The sequence below is a fragment of the Ischnura elegans genome, assembly GCF_921293095.1.
Source record: "Ischnura elegans chromosome 13 unlocalized genomic scaffold, ioIscEleg1.1 SUPER_13_unloc_1, whole genome shotgun sequence".
Taxonomy (NCBI): domain Eukaryota; kingdom Metazoa; phylum Arthropoda; class Insecta; order Odonata; family Coenagrionidae; genus Ischnura; species Ischnura elegans.
The window spans coordinates 4131225-4154922 of NW_025791657.1; the positions used below are offsets into that span (position 1 = coordinate 4131225).

At 39.3% G+C, this 23698-nt stretch overlaps 1 protein-coding gene across 4 annotated transcripts in view; it reads left to right on the top strand.

Moving 5' to 3' along the window:
* LOC124172032 overlaps window positions 1-23698 on the top strand; it is a 165610-nt gene that overhangs the window by 4234 nt on the left and 137678 nt on the right. Inside the window, exon 3 of one of the 4 annotated variants that reach the window (XM_046551434.1) lies at window positions 11806-11903. The exons of the other annotated variants lie outside the window; for them this stretch is intronic. The gene's annotated coding sequence lies outside the window, so the exon portion shown is untranslated. The remainder of the gene's footprint in view (window positions 1-11805; window positions 11904-23698) is intronic. 4 annotated transcript variants of the gene reach the window in all.

The window sequence follows — 23698 nt, forward strand, 5'->3', positions numbered from 1 at the left end:
GAGTAAGGCGGAGTGCAGATAAAACAGTGGGTTATTATATAAAGGTGTAAATTCAAAAAATCTAAAAGGCAAAAGCTCTTCCAGAAATGACAGTAGAGTAACAGAAAGAAAAATTATCGCTTCAGAAACATCATTACCAATTTCCAATAATACAGGTAGTAATTGTAATCCTCAGAATCGTCAGTTAATTCAAAACTTCAAAGGTAGTCAAGGTCCATGCCATTTTAATGGTGAGAGAATAACATCTTCATTCCCATTTATCAGGGGTATAGAGCCTAAAAATAGTCCAATCGACTAGAGCAAATAAGAAATAGTCCCGATTCGAAGTAATACTTGTTCCGAAGTATTAATTCTGGCTGTGGTTAATTGCCGTAGTTTAGGAAATAAGATACCTGAATTTCACCATTCAATTCATTGTACGAATTGTAACGTTATTTAAGATTTCATTTTTTCCCGGCGTATGATGGCGGTGAATTCTTCTCGGGTTTCCATCCGGGTGAGCTCCATCTCCATCGCTGCCCCTGCGCCTCCTGCTCCATCGCTGCATCGTAACGTTATTATTGGAACTGAAAGTCGGCTAAGACATGATGAATACGATAGTATGATCTTCCCAAAATCGTTCACTGTTTATCGAAAAGATGGAATCGGAATGGAGGCGTAGCATTTATAGCTGTAAAAAATTCAATTTTCAGCCAAGCGGTAACCGTAACTGAGACCAGCGTTGAATATGGGAGGTGCTCAATCAAATGCCCAAAAAAAATAACAATCAGGCCCATTACCAAGGGAGGTAATGGGCCTGATTGTTACGCAATTGGATATCTAATCACAAATTCGTGATAATTTCAGACATCATTCAAAGTAAAGGAAATCCGTCCTCGCTCCGTTAATCCATTTTTCCTGTCACTACCTCATCATTCCGATTGCATGTATACTTAGGTATGTGATAAGAATAAACCTGTTCATTTCAGTTCGTAAATGAGATTAAATCGTGAGGCTGCCTTAGCTAAGAATATATTTAAAGTTCAGACGCACACGCCGTTAAATGAGATATTTTACTGTAATCATGTGGTAGCAAAAATAATATTAAGCTCAATTACATTTTTTATGAAGAAAGTTATAGCCTCAATGTCATAGCTCCGCAAACCTCACTTATAGATCATCATCATTAGTCAACAATCCTAAGATTGGTTTGACGCAGCTCTCCATTTCTCTCTCCTATCCGCTAATCTCTTCATAGCTACATATTTATTCTCTTTTACATCCTTTATAACCTGTCCTATATAACTCATTCGGGGCCGTCCCTTGCCCTTTTTCCCTTCCACTTGTCCTTCAACGATTGTCTTCATCAGACCATCGTGCCTCAAAATGTGGCCAAATAAGTTGTCCCGTCTTCTGCTTAAGGTTTTTAGAGGAAATATCTTTTCTCCCACTCTCCTTAGCACTTCATGGTTACTCACACGGTCAATCCATTTTATCTTCATCATTCTTCGGTAGCACCACATTTCGAATGCTTCCACTCTTGACTTCTCTGCTGCTGTCAACGTCCAAGCCTCGCTTCCATAGAGAAACATACTCCATATGTAGCATCTGATGAATTGTTTTCTTACTTCTATGTTGGTATTTTCAGCTGTAAGAAGATTCTTCTTTTTGTAGAAAGCCCTCTTCGCCTGCGCTATTCTACTGTGTATTTCTTTCTTGCTCCGTCCATCACTGGTAATTCGGCTTCCCAGGTAAGAGAACTCGTTCACCTCTTGAAGCTTATGCTTTCCTAGATTGATGTTTGTTTTAGCCTCATCTCTTTTACTGCAAACTGATATCTTAGTCTTCTTTTTGTTGATTTTCAGCTGATATCTGGCCATTGTCCTTTCCAATTTTATCAACGTCTTCTTCAAATCCTTCTCTGTCTCGGCTACGACTGCTATGTCGTCAGCAAATCGCAGCATACTAATTTTTTCTCCGTGGATATTGACACCCGAAGCTTTCTGCTGGATTGATATTTTTAAAAATGACGTGAGAGTAAACTATAAAATCCAAAGGGCTATTAGAGAAAACATTTTTCACTGGTACCGCTACGACGAAGATGTGTAGGCTCCTTGGACAGTGATTAATTGTCCATCATATTGCCCCACTGCCCATCCACATGAAGTATACAATACCATTTGTGCATGAAGATACGGAACAATTTTCTATTGGTAAGAGGAATCAAAGTAGTTGACACATGGTGGTCAATTTCAGAAATGCAACATAGGTGATCGATCGGTTTGTTTACTAGTACTTCAGCTTAGCGGTGAGCGAAATGGGTGTGTTTTCAGCAATTTTGTGAAGCGAATTCTGATGTATATCTCACTGGGTTGTGAATTATTATTTCAGTTGCGAATTTCGGATAAAATAATTATCCCCACATCCGACATTTTGAGTTCAATACAGACTTCAAGAGGCCCGTCGTTGAGGGATATGAAGTGGAACGCTGTAATCACATATTGGAAGTTGTCATGATTGAAGCACTGGAGTATTTAGTTCTTATAATGGACTTTTACCTACAAACAAGCGTTATTAATGGCATGTCACACGAGATACACACTTTTTGGAAGAAAATTGGTGCCTTTTTTTCTGTTTTCGTGTATAATGTTTGGCGATTTTACTGACCATCTATTACAATAGATCATTATTGTCATCAAACAGTATGATAGGCATCTCCTCATATGAGCCATCCGTCTTCAATAAGCTAATATCTTTTGTTTTAAGGTTGTGAATAAAGATCCAACCTGTATCTCTTAAGAGAATTCCCACTCGGAAACCCTCATTGATGTATTAATTAACCTATCTCCGTTTGTAATGTCTTTCCTGTTATGATTTTGATTCCCTATGCCGGACTATCTTGCTATGCATGTTAGAGTAAACATTTTTTTTTTGTTAGAGTAAGAATTTTTTTAAGCAACAATAATTGTTACTTACGTACATTAAATATACAGATTCGTGGCACTTGAGCATGCTGGGTTTTGGAATACTATTATGAATTATTTCTTACTCCTAGACGCTTCACATCATTCTCAGTTGTCGCGATTTGATTTATTCTCCCAACCTTAACTTTCCTGGATTATTGGATAGCTGAAAATTCATTGATAGTTATTGAAAATTTGATCAAACTTCCTTTAGTCTGCATTAGGGTGGTCCATATTTTTCATTTTTTTTATTTCTGTCCCCTTATTTTTTGCCAAATTGTGTAAAAACATATCCTGTAAAATATTATAGCAATTGGATCACGGGAAAACGTACCGCATTGCACTCAAAGTTGAGAAATTTTGGCATTTTCGGCTATTTTTCTGATGTGAATGGTGATAATAAGGCCGTGGTATTTTGCAACTGATTTTCTATGCTAACTAACGATACAATGGACATTTTGCATGCTGCTCCTAAAATATTTTCCAATTGTGACCAGTGGTTCCCGAGTTACGGCCCCAAGAGTGAGCTACCCTCACCCAAGGCAGATATTTTTGGTGGCATGCGGGTTGCATACGCTCCATATTTGTTGATCATTCTCAATCATCGTAAAACCATAGAATTCTAAGGTTAAACTTTAATAATCGTCAATATAACCTTTAATGCTATATTTATCGCTGTTTATAGCCAAAACGGGATTATTTTTGGACGTAGTGATTTATTCTCCTTTCTGGGAGGTTTACTATGTAAGAATTTAAAGAAAAGGTTAGTGAAGAGCCCGATCTGGAGTGTAGCGCTTTACAGTGCAGAAACGTGGACACTTAGGAAGGAGGATGAGAGAAGACTCGAGGCATTCGAGATGTGGGTGTGGCGAAGAATGGAGAAGGTGAAGTGGACGGAGAGGAGGAGAAACGACGAAGTGCTGGACATGGTGGGTGAGGATAGGCAGATTTTAGATGAGATACAGAGAAGGCAGAAGGTATGGATGGAGCGAGTACTTAGCGGGGATGGGATGTTGAAAACAGTGTTAGAGGGAAGAATGTTATGTAAACGAGGGAGGGGAAGGAAAAGAATAGGATTTTTAGATAGAATGAAAGGTATTAGGTCTTACTGTGCGCTGAAGAGGGAAGTGCAAGATGTAAGGGAATGCTCCCGGAATCCTTCGTAAACACTCCTTGGAGACCTACCTTAATCGGTAGAATACTTTAATAAAGGTTTTGAAATACGTAAAACAGAGGAACATTAATGTCAGACGACGCCCCGATCGTCGCGTCGAAGACACTTTTATAAACTAGCCAGTATATGTAGTGCCGGCATGGTTGTAAATTTTCCTTTTTAAGAAGCTACCCTAATAAGTCACAAGCGTAACTTAGTCTCCCATAATAGATAATAAAATCATCAAACAGAACTTATAAGCGTACAAACAAATAAAATTATTACGCTTTCCATGTTCCTTTAAGAAGAACTAGTTCAAATATTAAACATACCCCTTTCACAATAGTTAGATACCATTGATCGAAAAGTATACGGTTGATCAAACGTTATCATGCCACGCAAAGGCATATACTACGTCACGCGTCCAGCTACCAAAAATGGCGCGCAAAAAGTGGCATCAAATGACATCATATTTTCAGGGCGCTACTGTTCAATTACTATGCGTCACTCAGGTTAAAGGAAAGTATACATTTATTTATTATTGTATTCTACCGATTAAGGTAGGTTTCCATGGAGTACTAAAGAGGTGATCTGGGAGCCTCCCTTTCCTTCCAGCACTGCCTTCTTTAATTCACTGTAAGGCCTACTCTCTTTAAATCTATCTAAAAATCCTATTCTTTTCCTTCCCCTCCCTCGTTTCCCCAACATTCCACCCTCCAAAACCATTTTCAACATCCCCTCACCGCTAAGCACTAACTCCATCCAAACCTTCTGTCTCCTGCGTATCTCATCTAAAAGCGTTCTCTCCTCGCCAACCATATCCAGCACTTCGTCGTTCCTTTTCCTCTCCGTCCATTTCACCCTCTCCATTCTTCTCCATACCCACATCTCGAACGCCTCCAATTTTCTCTCGTCTTCTTTCCTCAGAGTCCACGTTTCCGCACCGTAGAGAGCTACACTCCAAACCAAACTGTTCACTAACCTTTTCTTTAAACTCTTACACAACGATCCTCTCAGAAGCTCCTTCCTGCTCATGAACGCCTCCTTCGCTAATGCTATTCTCTTCCTGATGTCCTTACTACTGCATCCGTTTTCCTCTAACGTACTGCCTAAATAGTTGAATTGCTCAACCTGCTCAAGTTTTTCACCACCCACCTTTATCTTGAGTCTCACATTCCTCGCTCGTGATGCTTTACAAAACCGCATTACCTTAGTTTTCTTGTGATTAATCCTCATCCCAAACTCCTCGCAACGTTCGTATAACGCATCCACTAGGGCCTGAAGCCCCCTTGCTGACTGACTTATCAACGCCTGGTCATCCGCGAATCTCACTGATTTGAACATCATTCCTCCCACTTTTATCCCAGCTTCTAACTCATCCCACGCTTCCCTTACCATCTCTTCAGCATACACGTTAAAGAGCAGTGGCGATAGAGGACAGCCTTGCCTCACACCTCGGCCAATGCTTGCCCACCCAGATTCTCCGTCCGCTATCCTCACTTGCGCAGTCTGGGCCATATACAGATTACAAATCAGTCGTCTATCCCTCCAGTCTACACCTATTCTCTTGAGTATATCCATTAACTTTACCCAGTTCACCCTATCAAACGCTTTTTCAAAATCCACGAAACACACATATACGTCCTGCTCATATTCTAGGTTCCTCTCCACGAGGGCCCTCATTATTGCTATTGTATCACGAGTTGACTTACCTTTTCTGAAACCAAACTGATCTTCGCCCAAATACTCGTTTGCCCTCGCCTCAATTCGTCTGTTCTATATCCTCAGCACTACTTTAGCCGCATGGGATATTAGGCTGATAGTCCTATAATCTCCGCATTCCACAGCTTTCTTCTTTTTCGGAAGCGGAATTAAAACCGTCTTCACGAAATCCTCCGGCCAACATCCCTCCTCATAGATCTTGCGCACTAGTTCGAAAAACCTTTTCTTACCTTCCTTCCCTATATTCTTCAGAAGCTCACACGGGATGTTGTCCACGCCTACTGCTTTCCTAGCCTTCATATCACGGAGTGATCTCTCTATTTCTGAATCTAATATCTCCGGCCCAAGATTATCCTCCTCCACTGCACTTTCCTCCTCTAGAGTCAATCTCTCTGGTCTGTTCGTTCCGTCATACAGGTCCTCCACATATTCCTTCCACCTACCCTGTACCTCTTCTCGCTCGGTTAGCATCCTCCCATCTTTAGCCTTAATTTTAGACATGGCTTGTCCTCTTTTGCCGACCGATATCGACTTAACTTTGGCGTACAACGCGCCTACTTCTCCATCCTTCTGGAACTTTTCCATTTCCTCGCACTGTCTTTTCCACCAAGCCTCCCTTGCCCTCTTAGTTTCACGTCGTAATCGATTATTCAATTCCCTATACATTCTTTTGCCCTGTTCTGTGTCCACGTTCTTCCACTTCCTCCTCTCCTCCATTTCATTTACCATTGCCTCCGTTATCCACGGCTTCTTTATCCTTCTACTGTCAACGTAACCAATTGACTTCTCCGCCGCTTTGACTATTCCCGTTTTAATATTATCCCATCTTTCCTCAACAGTCTTAGTACCTTCAATCTCCCGTATACTAATGTCCACTAGTTCCTGATATTCTCTCCTCATATTCCCCTTCAGGGCTTCTACGTTCCATTTCTTCGCCCTCCTAACTTTCATAAGTCTTTTGAATCTTACGTTGCATTTCATGAGCACTAGATTGTGGTCCGAATCCGCATCCGCTGCGGGGAAGCTGCGCGAGTTTTTCACACTATTCCTAAACCTCTGTCTTACCATAATGTAGTCTATTTGATATCTCCCCACATCCCCTGGACTTTTCCACGTGTACCTTTGCCCTTTATGATGATTGAACCACGTGTTTGTGATGAATAATTTGTTTCTCCTACAAAACTCTGCTGCTTTCTCTCCCCTGTCGTTTCGCATTCCGAATTTGATTCGTTCATGAGTCACGATCTTCTCGTAACTCATAATGGCCATCATTTTAAAAACAGGTTACCTAAATATAGTATAAAAGAAATATGGAATTTTGGCGTGCTTTAAGTCTATATCTTGATTTTGAAGCGTTATCGATACGCTTCACAAACTCTAGCAATTTAAGTAATTACATCTTATTTGGTGGCATACTTTTGCATTTTTTTCATTCACAAATAAACTTTAGAAGCAATAATTATCTTTATTGCCTAAGGATAAATGAGAAAATAATTTGTTAATGGCGTCATAAACACATTAATCCAATTTAGCGATTGTATTACACGCTATTTCCTTTACAGTGAATTAAAAAACTAGCTTGCTTAGTACATCATATACTGCTGCCGAAAACATTTTCAGATACGTTTAATTTTTCCCATAACTACAGTGCATTGGTTACTCCAGTGATGAAAATATGCTACCAAACACCGTCTGTCTTCCATTACAGAAGAGTTTCCACCTAGATATGAATCAAAACGTCAAGGTACTGATAGTGGCGGACTTCTGAATGATACGCCTAACTTATGGTCGGAATAGGGTAGTTTCCTTCATCAAAGAAAACGAAAGGCATTGATTGCGATTCGTTACCCACCATTAGTGTATTCATAATACACAAATTATTTGGTTTTAGAAATACCGGTTTAGACGAATGGCAAGGGTCAAATTTTATCCTCATTTGAAAAAGGCCAGATTGGCGCCCATGCGATTCCACTCCGCGTGACGTCACAGGGACCTAGTTTCTACACGAGAGGATAGGAGTTATACATCGTCTGAGGTTACTAATGCATGCATGAGGCACAGAGCTCAGGGAAACATGTCTTAATAATCACCTATTATAACTGGCTAAGGTCGGAAAGTTTTCTTCGTTTGATAAGGTATTAATAAACCTTTTTTAAGCCAAGCGCTACCATTCAGCAAGGTACTCAGCTATCCGCTAGCATCCTGCGTCCTATCAGCGCTCAGAGCCTCGATCAAGGTCACTTCACAAGGAGAGAGGGGGAACCAGAAATGCGTCGCACGGACTTTCCTACTTACGCGTCGCGTTTTTGCGCGCTTGAAAATTTTCACTTTTCATTTAATCGCGAAAAATAGATATCGTCATTTAAAAATCAAAAAGCGCGAAATACGTACTCCAGGAGTAATAATCTTTCGATTTAGGCAATAAAAATATAATAGGAAACCACCCTATTGCATCTTGTTTGGACTTGATGCTTTCAAAATGTTGTGCATGTAATTAATCCTGTACATTTAACGTGGTATAATATGAATTGCGATTAAGTTATTTACCGGAGTCCCGCTTCACCCGCCACGGCTTTGACGGAGAAGGCAGTGGTGGAGCACGCAAGGGTCCGCTTCCCTATCCCCTGGCCGGCAAAGCCGGCCACAAGCAATCCTGGGTCAGATTATTCGATTACAAATTCTTCGAACATCCACAAAATTAGACGGCGAAGCTGGACCCGGGGTTTCTAAGGAGCGTAACCCCTTAGCGAGCGCGAGCGATTTTTTATATATCCGATGCGTATATATAATTTATTGAGACATAATTATACTGTATTTCTATTATGACGTATTAGCTGTAGCAGTAGACATGTAGCTGTCCATATTTACCTCATCAAGAAACAGGAGGAAAATCTCAGATGGAGACAAAGGTACCTCCAAATTCAAATTTTATTTTTCGTATTATTCCCTTTCTTTAGATATGAGACGACACGTTAACTTAGCACCAATATTTTCTTTCCATTTAGCAAAATAATTTCCTTTTATCAGAGGATTGAATACCTTTATTTAAGCACACTGCTGGATTTCATTCTTCTTATTGCGCCCTCAGCCGGTGCTCCACTATGCTATAACCTCTATGATATTCCAATTTTCCCGCGAGGTTATTGTTAATCGGGTTCGAAGTTCAAATGTTATCATGGATGTCCTCATCATCAGTCAAGTTGTTAACGTCTGGTGGTATGTAGACAACGTCCGTGTCTTCATCCACATAACACTCTACGGTGACCTCTACAGGTTTCCTCTACAGTGGCCAAGATATCTCGGGTGGACGTTCTTTTATCATCCATTTACAGTTCCTAGTCTCGGAAAATTTGTTGAAATAAAAAAGATAATTTTTCCACTCCTGCGTTCGTAAAACGTTGAACTTGAATTTACCGAATAATTTCAGGGTGGCGAGCAACGTTAGTAAACAAGGTTTGCCAGATATTTTTCGCCGCACGAGTCCTCAGTCCTAATCTGCCAAACGCCAAAGGTGCGAAAACGCATCATTAGATACAAGTACCAAAATTGTACATCTCAAAAAATGTAATTTAATTTTTAAAAATCTGAGTAATTAAGCATTTATAATACATTTATAACACTAGTATTAGGATTAATAAACATTCTTAGTCCACTTGTAAAAAGTATTCAGATGACAGCCCTCGATAAGCAAGAAATTCGGTAAACTTGAAACATACTAATTAAATAACCACATCAAAATTATCGAAGAAAATGGTTTTAAAAATAATTTTATTTCCTAATGAATAACTAACCATGAAAAACTATTAAAAACGGGGTAGATATCTTTTCACGCGCTAATAAAAAATGGTGCATTTTCGCACCTTTGGCCATAAATAGTTTAAGAAAGGTTCTAAGGAGTATTTCCGAAGCAGTTAATACTGAAATATCTATTACCGGTAACAACCGACTAAAATTGTTGCGTATTGCCAAGCATTACATTGACCCCACGAAAGAGTGGATTCTTTAGAATGAATAGCTCCCTAAGTAATAAATTCCTCGCCGGCCGGACACTGAGGAATATTAAGATCAGGTTCCAAGAACATATAGTTCTTTATAGAAACATCGGACCAAAAAGGGGTATCGACTTGTACGTATCACATAAAGTACATCAGATTAGACAAATAACACAAAATGATGAAGAAACTATTTAATGCAAATGAAACCGTTTCCGTAACCTTATTAAAACATTCCGTTGCTACTTATCTTTATCTGCACATTTAATGTATTTTCAGCAGGGGAATTGAATTGATAACGACCACGATCAATCGAAAACACGCATGGTGGGGTATATATGCACAGGTGGGCTTCGATACCACGACCTCGGTTTTGTAGGCGAGGTTTTAACCTTATCGCCAGCGAGGAAAATACATATTTCTTCGGCCGGCGCCATATTGAAAACGTGTGAATATCATGATTTTTGCAGACCAAGAGATCGTGGACGCCAGCATGTCGAGAACCTAGAGATGCATGGTGGAGATAGAGCGGAATATTGAAGTGAAGAAGATATTACCCTAGGTGCGCGTGTCATACCGATGAAGAAGTTTAGAGTCTGCACGTAGACAGCATATAACTTACACGTTAATTAAATTTTGCCACGGGCTACATCCGAGAACATGATTCATCCATTCAGATTTGAAAGGTTTTTAAATATTCTTTAAATTGAAATTGATTGGCGTATGTAATATTTATGTGGAATACTCATTCTTACGATAAACTATGATAATATTATTCCAAGAAAACATGTGACGCTGAGCAAGGGATGGTTAAAAACTTTGAATTCTTCGTATCTTTATAACTGGATCATCTTTATAACTGGACTGGGAAAATAAAACAACGTCCTTGAGTTGGAAATAATGCAAACTATGCTTCTGCAATTCACATCCTTCAATGAGATGCTCTCTCGCCCCTTTCTGAGACCCTTAGTTTCTTCTATTGCTACAAATCGATCTATATTAAAGGCTTTCCGATAAATTATTGTTCTGAACAACCTGTTTTAGAGCTCAAATTGGATATTGTTCTTGGTGAAAGTCTGTTAGTCATCTCAAACTTACATTTCATCAAATCCTCTCTCATCGCTGCACTCATTATGTTTTTATTGTATAAAATATCCCCATAGAAGAAGTCAATTACATGAGTTTGCTGAGTCGACAACTCTTTCAAGAACAATTCCTTCGGTTCGGCAATGGTGGATCCTCTCTTCACCTTAGCGCCAACAGGAACTATACCTACGCCTAGCTTTAAGGACACATTCTCCCTAATTAATATTTCTTGAGGAAGAATTTCCACCAAAAAAACGCGTCCATGACGCCGAAATACAGTCACCTTGGGGTTCATTTTCCACTTATATAGAAATATAGGATATAAATGAAAGTGTACGACGACAGAAAAAGAAAGATGAATAAATTAAACTATAAATGCTCGAGACTTATTAAGAGGTTATTACAGTTAATTCCCGAGACGAAATAATGGAAAAGACTGCAAGCAAAGTTCGAATACGTGAGAGGCTGAGCTGTGAGAAAAAACATTCAGTTACGTTACACTTAAGAGTTACATAAAATATACAGTTTTGGAGGTATCACAGAAATGCGAGACAATTAGCGAAAGATCTATTAAAGAGGGATGATTGTCAGGCAAGAAGCCAACAGGCGTCAGGGATTACTTTAGGCACAACGCAGCCTACATTCGGCATATGAGTTACACGTAAACAGTTCACTCTATCACCAACGCGCTGCTTACATTTTTCGCCGGTAGTTGGCGTCTTCCGGGCTGGAATCGCGAATAGCCACCGCCGCAAGAGACGCCAAAAACGAATTTATCGTCTTGTGCCTTTCTGATAACGTGTGAATGTCACGCTATCTGAGAGCGCCCTTACATTGGGTGCCTGTAGATAAAAGCTGATAATACGAAGTACTAAGAATGAGTGCGAGATAATCTTGCGTTTACTTTCAGACCGGATAAGACGCCGTTAAGACGCTTCTTGAAGACAGCCGGCTAGAAGACAACTTCTGAATAAGCCTACCGTTTCATTTCCGAGGTCCTATTGTACTGTGAGTATAATTCTGTTTTTTTTGCAAACTTTGTGATATTTTTATGTTCCTATATTTCATATACTTTATACACAATTAGTGTGAAACATTCCCTCGGTATTATTGAAAGAAGGTGATCCTCTGCATTTTACAAAGTTATCGGTGTAGACTAAGATTGAATGATTATTACCAGGAAGAATTTGGGGGGTAGTAAAGACAGTATGACGCTTCCCAATTTATTGGCCAAATCATTGGTTATTGGATTGTGGTCCAACTGACACGCACCAATTTCTAGTCCAATATCCTTTTCACAATGTTGGACACAATTTATTGCCCAATTTTTAATTAAGGATGCGTTCTATTTTCTCGCGGCCAATCTCCATTCAGAAGTCCGTCATGTTGACTCCAAGTGGCAAAAACAAGAAGCTCTTTGCAAAACATCATGTTTGGCCATAAAACATTGTTATTTTCCCAAAATTCGCTTGAGGTTTCTAAAATGTGGACGAAAGTAGTGGTTTCACACTTGATTTAAGCGTACAAGTCACACGAATGCTTCATCATCATCATCATTGGTCAACAATCCTAGGATTCATCTACATCTACATAATACCCTGCGAGCCACCTCTAGGGTGTTTGGCAGGGGGTGATCAATCACCAGCATGCAGCATGCATTTGGACTCCCACATGCACACCACACCGTCCAAAAAACGTCCCGTATAATAACAAACTATACTACTGTATGCTGTTAGAAATAGAATATAGAATAGAAATTCAGAAACATGCATTAAGTTTTACATAGGTTAGTAGGCTACACTACAAGTCATGCAATCTATTTACGAGTTCTATTGCTGCCGTTATAATCTCTTATTGATTAGAATTGGTTTGACGCAGCTCTCCACTCTATTCTCCTTTCAGCTAATCTTTTCACACCTACGTATTTCTTCTCTTTCACATCTCTCTTCACTTGTTCCATATATTTTGTTCGAGGTCCTCCTTTTCCATTCTTACCTTCCACTTGTCCTTCGACGATTGTCTTCATCAGGCCATCATGTCCCAGGATGTGGCCTATAAGGTTGTTCCGTCTTCTTATTAAGGTTTTCATGAGGCTTCTCTTCTCTCCTACTCTCCTTAGGACTTCTTTGTTACTAACTCTGTCGATCCCTTTGATTTTCATCATTCTTCTGTAGCACCACATTTCAAAGGCCTCTATCCTTGCTTTCTCCTCTGCGGTCATTGTCCATGCCTCACTTCCGTATAGGAGCATACTCCAGATGTAGGATCTTATAAATTGTTTCTTTACTTCCATACTTAAGTTTCCTGCTGTGAGCAGGTCTCTCTTTTGGTGGAATGCTCTCTTCGCCTGGGCTATTCTGCTGATAATGTCTTTCTTACTTCTCCCGTCACTAGTTATCTTGCTTCCCAAATAACAGAATTCATCCACCTCTATCAGTTTTTGCTTCCCTATTTTAATGTTAGTCTTGACTTCTTCTCTTCTGCTGCATACTAAGATCTTGGTTTTCTTTGTGCTTATTTTCAGTTGATATCTACCCATTACCCTACCCATATTAACTAGAATTTTTTTCAAATCCGTCTCTGTTTCTGCTATAACGGCTGTCATCGGCAAATCTTAGCATGCTAATTTTTTCTCCATGAATATTCACTCCCAATGCATTTTCTTTGATTTCATTAATGGCTTTCTCAATGTAAACGTTGAAAATTACGGGTGACAATGTACAGCCTTGTCGCACTCCTTTCCTAATTCTTGCTTCTTCACAGCCGGGCCCTGATTTTATCACCGCTACTTGGTTTTTGTATAAACTGTGGATGATTCATCTGTCATTATAAAGAACCCCGATTTCCTTTAGGATTCCAAGCATTGTGCTCCAATCCACGTTGTCAAATGCTTTCTCTAAGTCCACAAACGCAATGAACGTTGGCTTGTTCTTTTCCATTCTCTTCTCTATGAGCAGTCTTAGGGCCAATATTGCTTCTCTTGTGCCTTTGTTTTTTCTGAATCCAAATTGGTCCTCATCCAAGTACTCTTCTGCTTTTCGTTCTATTCTTCTATAGATGATCCTTGTCAGTATCTTCGACGCATGTGTAGTCAGGCTAATGGTCCTTAAATCTTCGCAGTTCTCCGCTCTTTTCTTCTTAGGGATAGGGATTATAATATTCCTCTCAAAGTCCTCTGGTATCTCACCTGTCGAATACATTTCACTAATGATTTTGTATAGCTGGTTCAACGTCTTCTCTCCTGAATTTTTAATTAGTTCTGCAGGAATGTCATCAATGCCAGACGCTTTATTTATCCTGAGGTCTCTTACAGCCGCATCAAATTCCGATCTTAAAATTGGGGCTCCCATGTCATCGGCATCCACTTCCCTCTCGTTTTCGATAGCATTCCTTCTGAGGCTGCTTCCATTGTACAAATCTTCCAGATATTCCTTCCATCTCTTCCCTTTTTCTTCGTTTTCAATCATTAGTTCTCCGTTTTTGTCCCTAAGGGTATTACGTCTTACGCCCCTTTCCTTAAAGTGGTTCCTCACTATCCTATATGCGGCCTCTACGTTTCCGAGCTTAAGATTGTTTTGCACGTCTTCACAAATACTTTTCATCCACATTTCTCTAGCCTTCCACGCTTTACGACATATTTCATTCCTTATTCTCTTGTAACGATTCTGTCCTTCCTCTGTTTTGGCAGCCTTGTATTTTCTTCTTTCTTCAATGAGATCTAATACTTCCTGCGTGATCCATGGTTTTTTCATAACGACTCTTCTTTTACCAAGAACTTCCTCAGCTGCTGCCTGCAGCCCACTTCTAATGGTTTTCCAGCTCTCTTCCATTGGTTTGTTGGTCGTATCCTCTCCTATTTTATTTTCTACAGCCTCTTTAAAAGCCAGTTGATGCTGAACCTCCCTCAATTTTTCAACCTGCCATATGTTTTTCACGGCTTTCTTCAACTTTTTAAATTTAAGGTGGCATTTCATCCAGTGGCGGCTCGTGAGTCAAATGCTAGGGGGGGCGCACTCCACCGGGGAGTCATAATTTTTTAATATTTCGTGTATTTTATTAAGTTTTTACGGCAATCTAGGAATTAAATTCTGTGATGCCATACGTTCCGTTTTTTCAACAAAAATACCTAGTTTTCCTAATAAAGCTTGATTAATAAATACTAAATGCTGTAGACTCTCGGTCATACGGATCGGCTTAGTCCGGACTCTCGATGATACTGATCAATGATCTTGAAGAATAAAAATGTATTTGCTGCGATATTTTGCAAATACAAACGAAAATACGTAACTTTAGGTTTTAGCGTCTACATTCTTCGTGCGGATATGCCCGCAATACACTTCTGTTGTTCGTTTTGCAATCATAATGCGTTATTTGTCAAATCTATACAACATTTGCAATGATTTAGGTAGCAATGACACTTGTAACACCTGACGAGGGAGGAGAGTGTCACTGACTTCCACTAGGCAACAAACACTACTAGAATGCGCGCGCTTTGCTATTGCAGATGTAAACTTTGATGGCGGTGTTCGCGTTGCTTCTTGAATACAGTATGATTTAAAATCAACAATTAAACATTTCTCACACATTTTTAACAAAATATGAAATACTCACAGGCCTTTAGTTATATTGCAAAAGTCCATCCTTCTTTCATTTTGTCCAGCAAAGTGATCAATTACACGTTCGTTGAAATCAGCGCTTTTTCATTTGAACAATTTCTTTCTAATTGAACACATGGCAAGGGCACTAGTCTATAAATAAACAAGGGACGACACAAAATAGGCCGACGAAAAATACGACCAAAAAGAACAAGGTGCCTGGACACAGAATTGGGACAGTTTTTCCCTATATTTACCTTAAAAAACGAGCACTGTTGATTAATTCAAAATTATCTTCTTGAATGTACACACAGCACTAAGAAACTTCTTAATCGGCAATTACGCACAATTAACTCCTCGAAAATGATGTCTGAACTCATTTCACTCCGTTCTTTCCGAGAGTCTTGCCGTTACTCTAAGGACTAGAGCTGTGTCGTTCATGAATGAATCGTTCATTTTGAACGGTTCATTGGCATGAACCGAATGAATCGAAATACGCTCCTCGTTCAAAGGGTTCATAAAGAATCGTGTGGTTCATGAAGAATCAAAGAATCATTTAGAATCGAAGAATCATTTAGAATCGAAGAATCATTTAGAATCGAAGAATCATTTAGAATCGAAGAATCATTTAGAATCGAAGAATCATTTAGAATCGAAGAATCATTTAGAATCCAAGAATCATTTAAGAATCGCAGATTCGTTTAAGAACCGAAGAATCATTTTAACAATCGTCGGAGTAGTAGAAGTATTATGGTCTTGAATTACTTCGCGGGCCGCGGATGACAGTAGGTCTTTCTAGTCATTTAAGAGCAGTGGCGGATCCAGAGAGCCTCTAAATATTACCATTATATCTTGAGTTTTTTAATGCACCATTATATTTAGAGTTAAAGAAAATAATAATTTTGTTCAGTTATCGGGGAAGGTTTGAATCCACCTGCACTGGTTGAGAAATATTCCATGAATTTCTCGCTTATTATATGGAACCTATGGAACTTAACGTTCTTCGTCCTCCGACAGTTGATAAATAAGAAAACACATCAATAGGAATATACTGAAAAACAGGAATTACTTAAATTCAATGAAACAAGAATAGCAATAATCCTTATTAAATGTTTTGCATAAGAACGGAATATCTAGGACGTATCTATATAACATGAAGCCCCTTAACGACCACTCATTCATTCATTCATTCATTCATTCCTTCACGTATACAAATGTTTGGGGTGAACGAGACGAGATACGGCAAAAAGTCTAAAGAAGACCCCCTCTAAAATTGTCTGAAACCCCAGGAAAAATTATGAAAACACTAAATTTACAATTATTTATCCGTCTATTCAATTAAAAGTGAGTATAGGGATTAGTTCAAAAAATGGCCACCAAATTTCAATGGCGGCGCGGCAGTCATACAAACGAACCATCATAGCAACATATTTGTTTATGCAAACATGAGGAGCTAAATTGGGAAAGAAGATAAAGGAAATGAAACGAAAAACTGATAAATATAAGGTAGGAAATTAAGAAAGTAATAATTGAAGTGTCTATTTCTTTGCGTCTTCTTTCCGCAAGAAATCAAAGCGCATTCAAATCAAAATCGGAGAAACGTAAGGTAAGAAATTAGTTGTTGTTTTTGGTATCATCGAGAGTGTGGTGGTTATTAATTTCAAAGTTAACAAGTGCTCTAAATGCCATATTAGAAATATGATTCGTGCTGTTGACTATAGTTCGTATCTTGTTGGCGATACACGATTGTAGTAGAAAGACTTTTAAACAAGTCTTACAAAATATAGGTTGGTAAAAATGATTTTATTATCGTGTTTTGTGATGTTGATAACTTTTTATTTTTGTTCACGTTCTTTTTTCCGTTAATTTCCTTTTTAATGTACAATGTTATCCGTGAGCTGCAGGAGTGAATAGGCAGTGAATAATACAATATGGAAGATAAGTGCAAATAAAGGTATTTCTTATTCAATTATTTGTCTTGCAAAAATTACGTTTCCTTGAGTGACTAAGTTATTCAACTGTGAAAATTATCGAAGTCTTGACATTCACAATGTCTTGTACACCAAAGGCTGTGATCCGTTACTCACCAGATTTATTGCGCATTGCGTGGGATATTGAGGCTGAGATATTTGTGTATCCCGATTCATTAAAACTTTAAATAGAGGTATTTCTGAAGTGAAATCAGTCGCGATCACGATAAATAATATTTCGATAAAATTCGTCATACTATCCCCAATTCATGCTAAGGCGCATTTGTTCTAAATATTGATATTCAGTCCCTACGTAATTCGCTTACGAAGGGGAACAGCTGTTACATCTTATTCGTATATCTTGAATTTGGTTGAGTTTTGTGGAAAATAATTAATAAACGTGTTTTTCATTGTAATTCGTAAAGTCGTTATGTTATGATATTACGTATGCATTGGGTTTTACAGTGGGACGTGGTCTCAACGTTTTTTGTATTTGAATTGAATAAGTTAGAGAAACTCGTAGAAATTTATTTTACTTTTTTATAGCCCCTCAGAAAAACGTTTCTCTTTATAAATATTTACATTCACATTGTAGCCTACGTACCATGCGCTCGTTTTACGTGAAAGTGGAAATATCGCTTATACCTAAGCTAGCCAGCTTAAAAGTAAACGATCCTTAAGTAACAAGTAGCAAACAAAAAGTGTAAGACCTCCCACAGTGAGCATGACAGGCCGGAGGCCTTTTTCGGGGGGGCCTAGGGGGGGCAGAGCCCCCCCAGCGAGCATAGCGAGTATATATATATATATATAATCGCTTGAGAGGTTAAATCTTAATTGCCTCTTCTTGAATTACTTCGTGAAACATTTATTTTATTTTCTATGTCACTATGGTTTCATTAACTAATTTTTTGTAGCATAATTGATTTCATTGCGGTAGCATCATGATCATTCTCTTCTGATGCTAAAAGGTTAAAAGCCCTCTGAGAGACTGACGCATAATGTCAGGTGGCTCGGGCTTAAATTCTATCTTTGAACAGCTTAAGGTTCGTCGCTGAATTTTCATAAAATCACAATTTTCCTAGAGTTAATATGACAAATGTTATGCCGTTTTACCCGTTTGTTGTTGGGGTCTCGTGCGCCATGATGCCTAACAATATTGCTAACACCGCTGTCAGAGGTGTTGCGTGAGTTACCCGGAATAATTTCATGACCACTTTGCTCCCGATAAGTCTGTCTGTTTTTAGGGAAAATTTCTTTATGGTGTAACGCCAATTAATAGAACCTAATTTAATAATGAATCACCGAATACGAAGGAAACATGTTTAGTCGTATTTCTCGATTATTACCTTAATTTTTTATATGCATTAATTCATGACGATATTCTTACTAATAATTACACACATAATTATGTAAGTTCATGCGTACAGCCTTCAATGTTTTCGGTTAACTCTGGATTATTTCGCTTCATTGCAATCATTTGATTCACATTGTTCGTTTAGCTCGCTGAGTTCCTTTAGTTCACGTTGTTCATTCGGTTCGCAGAGTTCATTTAGTTCACATTGTTCATTTAGTTCGCAGAATTCATTTTGTTCACGTTGTTCATTCGGTTCGCAGAGTTCATTTAGTTCACGTTGTTCATTCGGTTCGCGGTGTTCATTTGGTTCATGTGATTCTTTATGAACGACATGAAAGAACAGTTCATTCACATGAATAGAACCGAATGAATCGAATCACGGAAATGAACCGAAAATCCCACCTCTAATAAGGACGACTCAAGGGAGATAGAAGTCGTGGTCCACTAATGCTGATTCAGCTGAGGGACGGATTTAAGGTCAGCAAAGGCATTCAAGCAAACGAAGGACGTCACGGACCATCTCCTTGAGTCTAAGAATCATATGTGGTAAACACACGAGACGCCAACGGGTCGCATTTGGAATAACCGTGTCTTCGAAATCATTGCCATGATATAATAGAAAATAAGTTCTAGATCGTAAAAGAAGACGGCTCGACTGAGCCAAAAATGGGAGCTGTAAGGATTTCCGCACTGATATGAACTCTTCGAGGCCACTTAAATCAGACCCAAGTGGGCATTTTCCGTCAGACAGCTACCGCTCTGCCGCCGAGGAATTAGGTGAACATGAACTAATACAACAAGGACGGCTAGAAAAATGATGAACCTACACACAAAAGGTGCATTGTACGCGGCACTTCATGACATTAGTTGAATGACTCTATTGAAAGTCGCGCTTAACGATTTAAATCATATTTAATCCTTCACCCTATCACGCACGCAACTATTTCTTAAATTATAAATCAGTTGGGAATGTTAACTGATTTTTCCTAATACTGCAGGTCTTTTGATAAATTTATCTGAAAAATAGGTACCGTATTTCTAATCATCGGGAAGATATGAATACATTGTTAAGGCCTAAATATTATAATATTAGTTTCCCCAAGCTTCTTGAAATTCGTAATCATAACAAAACTGTGTCAAATACTCGAGAATAGTTTTCCTTCGTCAATACGGCCTTTAACTGGTTGGATTTTATGTGTTCCGGAATTCAAAAACCAAAAAACGCAAGCATAATGGGATAATTTATTTACTGTAGCAATACCTACCAGTAATTAAAAATTAAAATCGTATAACTACACCCAGTACAGTGACCATTCTGATTCCGTACGTCCCTTTTCTGTGGCAGCACCAAGTAGACGCCAGATTATACGCCCGCCGGCCTGCTCAGCGATGTCAACTCACTCGTCGCTCTGCGCATTTTCGGACGACGTCCCAAGACTTCCGTAAGACACAACGTTAGACGCGTCATAGCACCAGCGGCCCCCACCACTACCACTCTCCATATAACTGCATGGGGATGGATTGGGACGTTCTGGCCAGCGCCCCACGGCTACAAATACGAACTTCTCGCGCTATTTCTTTTCGTGTTTTTCCAACACTTTCGATGTATGGGACTGAAAAAACGCTTTGATTAATCAGATGTATAATTATAAATTAATGGATATTTATTTTTTTACTTTTTCAAATATTTGGGAGGGGCGGCGTCCGAGAGTCCTTATGGGCAAACCGCCACTGATTTCATCATAACTAAATTATGGTCACTATCGACATCTGCCCCTGGATAACTTTTGCAGTCCTTCACCTGGTTCCTGAATCTTTGTTTCACTAGAATGTAGTCGATTTGGAATCTTCTAAGGTCTCCTGGTATCTTCCACGTGTATCTTCTTCGCAGGGGATTTTTGAATAAAGTGTTGGTAACCACTAGTCTGTGCTCCGTGCAGAATTCAAGTAGCCTTTCTCCTCTTTCATTTCGGTTACCTAACCCATATTTCCCAGTTATTATTCCATCTTGACCTTCGCCGACGACGGCGTTCCAGTCACCTAAAATAATAAGATTTTCTTTCCCTCTTACCTGCTTGAACACTTCCGCTATATCTTGGTAGACATCTTCTACCTCTTCATCTTCATAATCTGACGTAGGCATGTAAACCTGTATCACTACAGTATCTACGGGTTTAGTATCTATATTCTTCATTACTATCCTTTCATTAAACTGCAGGTAGCTTTTAACACGCATCCCGGCGCTCTTTCTAAGCATTATGCCCACTCCAGCATTACCATTTAGCGATCCTGTGTGTATCATTCTGTAGCTTCCACTCCAAAAGTCTCCTTCCTGGGGCCATTTCATTTCGCTGATGCTTAATACATCGAGGTTCATTCTTCGCATCTCCACCTTCAAGTTCTCCAGCTTACCGCAGGTGCGAAGTGATCTGACGTTCCATGTTCCTATCCGTAACATTCTATCACCTTTGACCGATGTACCCTCTCGAGTAGTCCCCGCCCGGAGATCCGAATGGGGGACTAGTTTACCTCCGGAATATTTTACCCGAGAGAATTCCATCATGTCATTATATAAATTGAGTGGAGTAGCTGCGACTCCTCGGGATGATAATGTGGTGGTTTCCCCTTGCCTTCCACATCGCAGTGCTACAGCCGTTAAAGTAAATGTTACCACGCCCGTAGTGGAATGTGCGTCGCTGTACCGACCAGTATGGCCTCCACCTTCGCACATGTGAGGAAGAGCTGCTACCCTCTCCCCGGGTGTTGAGAGGCATAATTGTTGGCGGCCCCCAATCGCCAAGTCACGGTATCTTCACAGGTTTTGGTATCATTTAAATAGTCTACCTTACCCAAGGGTAGCCCAATACCCCCTCAGATCACCGCCGCTTTTTGTCCACGACTGCTTATTCGACGAGAGAACTCGCTCGGATATTTAATGAATAAAAACGTCGTGTTTCTCCTCGATAGCGTCTATATTTTGTTTATTTTACAATTATTAAACTATTTTTCATGATTTGAGCGCTAAAGTTTCGGGTGAAAGTCCCAATTGACGACACAATCTCTGTTTATTCGATGAACATATTCCAGCCAAAACGAGCCGCTACGTTATCTTGGCTCACCTATGAGATCACCATATTGCCTATCTCTCATCATTCAAGGAACTCACCCGAATGAAATTTCAAGCAATTCGAGAATATCTTTGCAGCCCCTCGAAATAGTTATTAAATTTACAATTATTATGGCACCTCCCATTCTGTAGCTCATTGGCAATCAATCTGCGTCTCGAGATGCTCTTTTGTCATTTTGTGTTATGTGGCGTTCTCTAGCGGGATATTAGAACACTATAACGGCCAATATTGGTGTAAATATTGGTACGTGTCGTACGATGCGTAAAGTCCAATATTTTAAACAATATTTCGCGCCGATTTATTGGCCAATAAATTGGGAAGTGTCATACGGGCTTTAGGTTGTTCCCTGAAGAGGGATTACATTGTTTACCTACATAAAAATATTTATCATACATTGTCACACAAAGATACATTTAAGCATATACAATATAGATAAAAACATGATTTCTGCAAAGGGCAGAATCCTCAATAAATTAAGAATACAATGGGTTGTGTTTAAAATAAGGATTTTAAAAATACATGTTATGGTCCTTTTTCAATTTTACAGTGTTAAAGTTTTAGTGAGAAATCTTATTCCCATTGTTTTTTTATAAGAAATATCAGCTATTTTTTTTGTTCTGACAACCATTGTGCAAGGTATATAAATTACACTCAGTCCACACAATAAATTATCTAATCATCTAACGCAGTCATAATAAAATTTCTTTGCTCATCAATCATTCTTATGTTGCTACATTCGTCTTTAAAATGTTTGAGGCTGATAGTGTCTTCTCTAACCAGTGTGCGATAGTTGGCTATCAGAGTGCATACTATTTTGTTTCTTGCACTTGGGAAGAGTTTAAAATCAAAGTTTAACAGTTGTATGTCGTTTGCTGGTGCGCCTCCAAATGTGTCACAACTTCTGTATATGTGTTTAATTTTGTTCCATATTCTTCTGCCTTTTATACAACTGATGAATTTGTGTGTGTTATTGTCTGTCTGGCCGCAGCTTTCACAGTTCGGTGAGTTGATCATTCTGCACCTGTGTCTCATCTCATTTGTTATATGGATCCCTGACAGGATTTCGTACTGTATGCTTTTCTTGTGTACATAGGTCGGTTTTTAGGTTCTTGAAGTTTTCCCACGCCCTCTTGCCAGGTGGTGGGTGCCCGATACTCCTCCCTGCTTCCTCGACGTCCTTTTCCATTAACTTCTTTACTGTTATGAGTCGGTAGTTGTTTTCTTTGCGGAACTGTGTTACTTTTTCCCTTAGGCCTTTCAGGAAGGGTACCCGTTTGCCCTTTTCTAGTGCTGCTTCTGTTAGGTCAGTTCTTTGTTTATCTTGCGATGTGTATGCTTTACAGTAATTGTTCATTAGTATTACGTTTGCCTTTCTTTCCACATTTTCCAGTCTGAGTCCGCCCCATTCCTCCTTTAGATACCTTATTTTTCTTTCTTTTTTGAACAGGAACCCGTTCCAAATTAGCATATTTGTGGCTCTGATTATTTTCGCATTTGTCTTCTTTGGCATGGGCCACAAGTGCGCCACATACCATAATACTGGGTATATCTGTTGGTTCACTGTTTGTATTCTCTGAATCAGGGGTATGTTACTTTGGCTGAAATTGAAGCATTTGTGCCTAGATACACGCAGGGCTTCCTCCCAGTTGCTTCGGATCGTGCTGGTGGTATCTTTTTCCAAGTCAGTCCTAATATTTTTATCTTTTTCGTTTCGTTCCATGTTATTTGTCCCGTGGTGTCTTCCTTGTCGTCTAAT